The following is a 9794-nucleotide window of genomic DNA, read 5'->3' as shown; positions in this document are numbered from 1 at the left end:
AGCTACCCTGCAGTGATGTTAGTACCACATCTGGGGAGGGGCCAACTGCATAAAGAACTGTGTCGTCAGCATATAGGTGGATAGATGCATCACCAGCAGCACAAGCAATTGTTGAGAAGAGTGTGGGGCCAAGGATCGAGCCTTGGGGTACTCCCTTAGTGACAGGGAGGGACTGAGAGAGACGGTGTTCTGACCTCATTAATGAACCTCATTGATGGTTGTTATGGAAAATACATTGATAGAACTGTTTGAAGGATATACACTTTCATATGACTGATACAACTTGTGTAAATACTGTGATTACATTTTCTCTTGCCATACCTCTAAAGTTCTATAGCCATTGTTCTGAGAAACAGCGTATGATTAGCATATGGATAGCGGTGGTTTCAGAGGGAGTGGTGGGGGAGAGCGAGAACAAAGGTACAGACCCATCTTCCCGACAGGAAGGTGGATAAGTGTGAAATGTTGAACGGCGATTGATCAGTAAGAAAGCGCAGATTGATCAGTAAGAAAGTCTCCCCATTGTTCTTTCTCTCCCGCCACCTCTCACATAAGCACAAGCTCGCAGGTGATAGCCTTTGTGGTGCCTACCATTATGTTTCATCTGTATAAAAGACAACCCTGATAATCGCCTCTTCAGACTTGCGCTAAACAGACCTCCGGATTTACGCTGGGCTGCGGCTCTTGTCTCTTGTTTGCAAGCAATAATAAATACCAGACTCAGATATTGTGGCTACTCAGGACTTTGTTTCTTGAATCTCACCTCCGAAGAGCTGAAGTACAGAGTGGTAAATCCTAGACATCCACCACATGGTTCAAAGACTTCTTCTGGTAGATGTTTTCTTAGACGCTTTTCCATATGTTCGACCAGAAGTCAAAGCCTTTGCTTATCCCTATTCTTATGATGGAAGATGGTTGAGAAATGTATTTCTGATTTCATTCCCCCAAAATATAGGCTCTTAGCTTTCATTTGACACCCACTTTGATATGCTCTGATGAATTTCACATTGTAGTCCTCATGGGTCCTTTTACACGGAACTGCCCCCTTGTAGACAGAGAAATATGGAGAGAGAAATAGAGGGAGTAGCATGCACTGACTGAGCATTTCCCCAGTTCAGTGGAGTGAAAAAAAAAAAGTGGTCTAAAAGCTCTGTGTCTCCATACAGCAGCAGCTTACATAACCTGTTCCAGTGCATGTGTGCGTGCGTGTGTGCGTGCATGCGTTCGTGTGTGTGTGTGTGTGTCTTTAGTGACACACATTCCCACCTTCTCTCCTTTGAGGGCTTGAGCGCAACACTGTCTGTCTGAACAGGCAGAGCAGAGATGCAGCCTCCTGCTGCAGCCTCTATGACTGCAAATTGTTTGTATTTGTGAAAGTGTGTATTATTTATAATGATAAAAACTCATTGCTCTGCTGTTTCAGTAGAAGCAAACTTTTCCTCACCCAAAGTCACTGCTCAGGTCAAGGGCTCCATTTCCAGTGAGAGTAGAATTGATATTACATTGCATAACATTCTGTCTGTCTGTTTAGTCAGCACCTCAACTGATCAAGCATACAGGCATATTGGAATGGTTATTACAATGGTTATTACAGTCTTCTATACAATTAAAAACTGTGTCTGTTCCATTGGGGTTCTATTTCTGTAGCATTGAAAATGAGAAAATGTCTCTCCTCCAGAGAATAATAGGAAAATATATTCCATGCTAAGCCATGTGACTACTCTAGATAACAGAGAACAGTTCAATCTTCATTCATGCCGTGATTCCAGTGCTCCGGATAGACTTGGTGTCTTGGGTCTAAGTAAGCACCGGCTTACTGTAATACCGGGCTGTAATATAAAGGGTTACCGAAAACTCAAAGCCCCAAGTCTAATATACAGAGCACAAAATCTATTAGGGCAAATCCATACATATACCACACAGTAAGGCAGTGAAAAGCTCTTACTCTGCAATTACCAATCTAATGACTTTGAGGTTTGATCCAGTTAGATGTTACTTTAAGTGGATAGGCTCCACAGATTTCAGCTTCTAATCCTGGTGTCTATTCAGACGGGATTATTCAAATGGCAGGACTATGATGAATGTGTTTCTCATTTTACATATTAATTATGTATATCTGGTCTATCTGAGTATGTATTTTTGCTGCATTAGTGTTTGCCTACGTTTTTGTATGCATTGGAAGGAAAGGAGTGTGTGGTGTGTGTGTGTGCGTGTGCAAATGCGTGTGTGTGTGTGTGTGTGTGTGTGTGTGTGCACGTGCAGTGGTGTGTGTGTGTGTGTGTGTGTGGGTGTGCGTGCGTGCGTGCGTTGGTGTGTGTGTGTGTGTGTGTGTGTGTGTGTGTGTGTGTGTGTGTGTGTGTGTGTGTGTGTGTGTGTGTGTGTGTGCGTGCTCTGAGATGGTGTAACAGTCTATTATGGTCATGGCCTCCTTTGGGGAACAGAAGGGAATGAAAGGTGGTGACAAGCACAAGCACAGAGTCGCTCCATAAAGTTACACTCCTAAACTGCTGTGCTAAATGGAAAACAACATTCAGCTATACCCACTAAAGTGCCCCTACAATGCTGCACTAATAAGTTCATTTACAGAGTGGCCCTGGGCTTTTCACCTGACTGAACACAATCCTCACATGGGCCTGAGTTTTAGTTAGAAGGATGAAGGGCTGCAGACTACAGAAAGAAGGGGAAGGCTGAAAAGAGGGAGGTAAATGGATGACAGGAGAGATGTAAAGGTGAGGCCAAGGGACAGGTTAGAGAGAGAGGAAGAACCTGTGATTGGGTTAGGCTAGAGCTTGGGATGGGGGCAGGAATGGATGTGCCCAGAGAGATTTACTATTGAGTGAAATGACGAGAGACTATAGATTCACAGAAATATTTTAATACACAGAAACATTTTAATAGAGTCATGTGCATGCATCTCGAACACACCAAAGTGTAACTGCAATATTAGACTTGTAGTGGTAGATTTCACTAGGATACTAACTGATGTGTGGTTTGGTATGTATTATCCATTGGGAAAGAGTCACAAAGGGATTACTACTACAACCACGTTGCACTAAGGAGCGCTATAGGATCTTTTCTGCTTGCCGCTATAAGACTGTACAACTCCTCCTCCGGCTGGCTCGATCGGAGTGATCAGAGTCAGGCTGGGGGATGTTAAATCATACTGGACTGTTCCGACTGTATATAATGTTTCAGATGTCTATTCTATTTTATTCTATTCTATTATTCTATTGACACTTTATTTTGTTGTTGTTGTTTGGTTGTTTGTGATGTGACCTGCTGTAACACCTTAATTTCCCTTCGGGGATCAATAAAGTACCTATCTATTAATTATCTTAATTAGTGATCAATCAGGAGGTTTAGGTAGAGGATCTGAGGAGAGAGAATGCACATGCAGTATAATGGTCACAGTAGTTTGTCTATAGCTCCTGCACTTAAGGCAATGACAACACTCATTGAACACTTTATTAGGAACACTATACTAATACTGGGTAGGGTCTCCCTTTACTCTCAAAACAGCCTCAATTCTTCATGACATTGATTCCACAAGATGTTGGAAACATTCCTTTGAGATTCTGGTCCATGATGACATGATTGCATCACGTAATTCCTGCAGATTTTTCAGGTGCACTTTGAAGCTGTGAATCTCCCGTTCTACCACATCCCAAAGGTGTTCTATTGGATTTAGATCCGGTGACTGGGAAGGCCACTGAATTGAACTCATTGTCATGTTCATGAAACCAGTTTGAGATGATTGTTGCTTTGTGACATGGTGCATTATCATGCTAGAAGTAGCCATTAGAAGATGGGTAAATTGTGGCTATGAAGGGATGCACATGGTCAGCAACAATACTCAAATAAGCTGTGGCATTCAAGCGATGATTGATTGGTATTAACAGGCCCAAAGTGTGCCGAGAAAACATTCCCCACACCATTACACCACCTCCACCATGAGAAGGTGTACAGGTGTTCCTAATAAAGTGTTCGGTGAGTGTATATTCATGTGCATGAGAGGCACAATACTGTGTACAGTATGAGTAGAGTCTTGAAAGCATTACATTGAAACTGGGAATGAATGAATAATCCACAAATAGAAAACGAGCCACTGCCCTTCATCCTCTGATGGTTGTCATGATCAGAGTCTATCTTTGAACACAGTGTTTTGGGGTCTGTACTGTAAGTACTTCCAGCTACAACAGAGCAGAGGCCAGCTGCATTATCAGAAGGGACGGCAGCTCTGATCTGTCTCAGACAGAGTTGGTGAACAGACTGATTTTAGTGGTGTAAAAATAACAGCGTGGAGTGCTTGTCTGTGCCACATTCAGAGAGGCTACAGGCTACAGTCCATATCCTCCGAGAGGTCCTGTGAACTCTGTGTTGTTGGACACTTTGTGGCATCAAGTGTATACCAAACCTATACTATATCTATCATGCACATTTTCAGCATTTCTTTCCCCTGACCGTCCCTATACCCTCCACCGTCATGTGGTACCTTGTGAAAAAAATGTTTTTGCAATCTACATTTTATTAAAGAATTCAATACATTATCCCCCCTCACCTCCCCTTCCCATAATATACGATTATCAATTATGCAATTAAAGAGAGAAACTCAGTCAGAATGAAGAGCTGGTAGACTTTCAAAGTCTGGAATAAAAGGTTGCCAGTGGGAGAAAAACCTGCCAGTTGAACCTCTTAAAGTAAATTTAAGAAAGTGATGGAGGTACAAAAGCTAGTTAATTTGGGACATGACCAAAACATGTGTGTGAGGTTGGCAGGAGATTGGGAACAATCCTGCACATCTGGGTAAATCTCTGCTAGTCTAGACTTGCTAAAGTGTACTCTATGATAAACCTTTAATTGGATGAGACCCAGTCAAGCACAGGGGAACCTTGTTAATTGCTTGTCTGTTTAATGGTAACCTGCAGTCTGGAGTCGCTTTTTTATCATTCTCTAATTAATGTGTTGTGCAGACCGGAGTGAGTCAGGGTATCTCTGCTTACCCTCCACAATTAATCTCAGGCCTCCAGGTGTGAGAACGGCTGGTGGAGGAAGGGAGGGAGGGAGGGAGGTAGGGAGGGAGAGGGAGAAACGAGAGGGGATGGGTGGAGCCTGGGTGGTTATTGTGAGCTACTGTACAATCAACAGCAGCAATACTGTATGGTTGCTTCAAGTGTTCCACCTGCAGCCTGTGTGATTGTTTATCATGTCAACTACATTATTACTGAGGAGAGGTTGTGCCACCTATCTTTCCTCCTTCATTGTGCCCTAACCCCCCCACACACACACACACACACACAACCCCAGCTACAGTAAACATATTCAGCAGCATATTATGTATGCACTGAACATGCCATGTATGAGTCAGTCCTCTTCAGTTGATTTCGATGCCCCACCCTCAACCCACTTCTGTTCCATGGTACAAAGCAGCATCCCTATGGAGACCGGCCTACATGTTTCCACCAGTCATAGGTTCAGGTTAAACTGTGTGTAGCTCCTTTGCCAGAGAGAGCAAGCTAGCCACATCAGCACATACATGCTGTTTATGATGTGGAGCGCAAACCACATCACATCTCCCAGTCTGTGCAGCGGTGAATTCTCGAGCGCCCACTGTGCTGACCAAACTTTGAGTTTTACATCTGTCCACACTTTGACTCAGACATGTCAGGTGACTTTGTTTCCACCCCAACCCCAAGAGATGAAGACTCCTGCACACCTGAATGAGCTTGTTCTCTCTGTGTGCATATCCAGACCACACGCTCAAACCCACACATCCCAGCCTCCCTCATGAACTTACACACACACACACACACACACACACGCACACGCACACACACACACACACACACACACACACACACACACACACACACACACAGACACACACACACACACACACACACATACATACACTCAAAACACACCCTAAATAAAATCATGTCTCCTCAGAATATTCTAGATCAGACTGTACAGAAGGAGCACAGAAGGAGTTTCATGACATTTTTCATGACCCTGCCCTGACCTAAATGTCACTCCATTCCCATTAGATCTACTGATTCTCCATAGTAGATACTGGCAGGAATAGTAATGGAATAATAACTTGTTCACGTACAGTATCTCTGTTGTTTCAATCGGGGACCAAAAGGCGATTTAAAAACATTATTTAAGGCAGGAGCCTTTTGCACAGAATTGGTGGGTTACATTAGATACTGTAATGTATGTGTTCAATAGCAATGGCAATTGCAGTGCCACCCATCCTCCCTTTCTAGCCCCTAAACCCTGAACCTTCCTCCGCTAAGTTAATCAAAGAATGGTCAAGAAGAGCATAGCCAGTGCAATGTGTGTTAGGTCAACCCCCCTCCCCCCCCCTCCCCCCTCTTCCTTAATAGCTAGATATAAAAATAGAGAACGATTAACATTAGTCAACCTTCACTGAGGCGTTTGCTGACCCCAGAAGATAAGGAGGAAAGCTAATTATTTTGACAGAGTGTGTGAAAACACCTGGGGTGACCAGGCTCTGGGCAAGCGCTCTGCCACCTCCAATTAGGATTGAAACTGGCTTCAGCCTCTACCCACCACTATTTATGTAATGTGTTACTTAATGAGGTAGCAGTGGTATATTGTTATTATGGGGTAGAAACCTTTTGATGTAACTTTGTTGCACTTGAAGTTTGATTTGTCAACAACTTGTTCACACTGGTTATGTAGAATTGGTGTTTTATATTCTATGATGGGGCATTGCTCGTAATTCATGTAGAGCAGGGGAGGAGAGGCTGGTGGAGGTAGAAATCGGAGGACCGTCTCATTGTAGTGCATGGAATGGAACACCGTGCGTGTCATCAAACACCAAACCGTTCCTCATTCCATCCCGTGAATTACAGTGAGCCTGTCCTCCGGTCTCTGCCTCCACCAGCCTCCACTGATGGAGAGATAAAGCAGTACAGCTACAATACAGCTAATACTGACACTGCATCATGAGTGACATGATGGAATACTGTAGCTCATTGTGAGGTGCTGTAAAAGCACAGGCTAATGGCGGAGTGTCTGTGTCATGTCACACTGGGATAATAGTAGTACAGAGCCTATCATGTTCTCATCGCTGTGCTGAGTTTGCCCCCCTCTGAGTGTCTTTTGAAGCACATAATGAGTAGATGATGAGGCCACACACGGCAGAGGCTGCACAACTAATCCCTCACTGTAATCCTCTTATTAACATCAAACCTCATAGACTCAGGCAATGGCTTCTCAGATCAATTGACTTCACACTGATTAGCTTACATTCAAACAAATTCTCTCAAACATGACTCTATACGCATGCACGCACACACGCACGCATGTACACACACCCTGACACTGACACACACACACACATACACAGACACACACACACGCACACGCACGCGCACACACACACGCGCACACACACACACACACACACACACACACACACACACACACACACACACACACTGATAGACACAGACACACAGACACACACACTCTCACACATACATACAGTGTCATACACTAATGCAAACATGAGATCACTGTACAGTCCTAGTACATCTCTTGCTCTATTTCACTAATCTGTTTCAATTGAAGTGTGAACTGAACTGATATGTGACAGATAGTGTGTTATAAGTCATGCACATAATAAATGGTATCGGTCTTAATTAGTGAGATGACGTGTGTGTTACTTACTTGCTACACTTCATAATACACTCTTCCACCCTCTGACTCTCTCCCTCCCTCTCTGTATTTAATGCACATCTATATTTAAACCATCTAACTGACTGCATCCTTTGCTTTTCATCAATCAAGCCCTCCCCCAACCTCTCCCACAGACATGTATATGCTCTATCGACCCCCAACACCCAGCATAAGCTCGCTCTCGCTCTTTCTCTCTCTCTTTCTCTGTCTCTCTGTCTCTCTGTCTCTCTCTGTCTGTCTCTCTCTCTCTCTCTCTCTCTCTCTCTCTCTCTCTCTCTCTCTCTCTGTCTCTCTCTCTCTCTCTCTCTCTCTCTCTCTCTCTCTCTCTCTCTCTCTCTCTCTCTCTCTCTCTCTCTCTCTCTCTCTCTCTCTATCTGTTCTCCGTGCCCTTTGTTGTTCGTGCCAGGTGGGTATACCTGTGTATTATGGTATCTTGGTCCACAGCTGTGTTCACTCTGTTGCCAAGAAGCTGAACTAAGTGTGTGTGTGTGTGTGTGTGTGTGTGTGTGTGTGTGTGTGTGTGTGTGTGTGTGTGTGTGTGTGTGTGTGTATGTGTGTGTGCGTGTGTGTGCGTGCCTGTGTGCCTGCATGCCTGTGTGTGTTTTCTGTAATTGAATAATGTGTATGGTTGTTCATGCATAATGGTATCTTCATCAGATGTTGTTCTCATGGGCCTTAGTTTTCCCCTTCCCTATCAGAAGTCATCTGCAAGTACATAGTATTCAGGTCAGTACTCTATTCTGGCTGCTGTTTCCACTCTTAATGCTCATCCTATCCCCACACATTGTGTGTGTTGTTGATTTTACACTATGAATATTCTCTCTCTCTGTTCTCTGTGCTCTTTGTGGTTCGTGCTATGTATTATGGTATCCTGGTCCACAGCTGTGTGTGTGTGGGTGGGTGTGTATATGAGTGTGTTTTTTTGCAATTGAATAGTGTTTATGGTTGTGCATAACTATTGTTGCACTATAAATACTGTAGTACTGTATTCATATCTGAATGGCTTATAATGACAATGTGTGATATACCCCTGCATGGGGATAATCCACTTCTCAAACATACCATTTCTGATATGGCTATCTCAATAATGACTCCCACTAATCTGCAGGAAAGGCTTTTCAATAGCATCCTTCCTCCTCTCCCCATCCCTATTCCCCTCCACTCCCCCCATCCATCCCTTCCTCTCCCAAAGCTTCTCAACACAGTGATTCTGACGACTGCCATCCTGCAACTGTCCTGTCTATGGCCTGCAGCTGGCTTGACAACCCCATGACTGCAAGCCATGGTCTTAATCAGTAGCCTACGGCTCGTTGAAGTACAGTAGGACTGTATGAAATTAGGACATTTATTGATAAGGAGGGGGGAAAAAAACAGACAGAAAGAAATAGGAAGGGGAGAAGGGAGCAGAGCGATACCAGATCCCCTTAGGATGTGGCAATATGTGGCATTTCTCCCTCTCTCCTAAAATGATTTTCAATGTGTTGTCATCTGTAGATGGGTATTGGGTATTGAAATTGGGTATTGATTTTGATATTTTATTTATAAAAAAAATTAAAAAAAAAGATCCTCTTAATTGAGATTGTCAGAGGGATGTCAGCAGAGTATGGCTCATCTGCAAGAGAGAAGGTGTTGGGAAGAAAGAGCATCAGTTTGAAAGAGAAAAGGAGAGAGAGAGGGGGGGGAGAGAGAGAGAGGGGTGGGGAAGGAGGGAGAGAGTCAGAGGGAGAGAGAGAGAGAGAGAGAGAGAGAGAGAGTGCACATGTGCGAGAGAGGAGGAGGGAGAGTGAGGGAGGGAGCAGTGGAGGTAGTGGCAGGCGTTCTCTGCTGCAGGGATCGGTCCAGGAGCACAACTACACCACAGAGCATCGCCGCAGGCTTCCTCGCAGCTCAGAGAGGACCAGTACACTCACACACACAGACATACTCACTCACACGCACATACACACACACACACACACACACACACACAGAGACAGCCACCCCGCAGTTCACAAAGACTGCCCGAGAAACACCCCGGAGACAAAGAGAGAGAGAAGGATGACCAGTTAGAAATACAGAGGAGAAGAGGATCTACACATTGTCTCCAT

The sequence above is a fragment of the Argentina silus genome (genome assembly GCF_951799395.1).
Source record: "Argentina silus genome assembly, chromosome: 2".
Classification (NCBI taxonomy): Eukaryota; Metazoa; Chordata; class Actinopteri; order Argentiniformes; family Argentinidae; genus Argentina; species Argentina silus.
Note: the sequence above shows the minus strand (reverse complement) of the source record.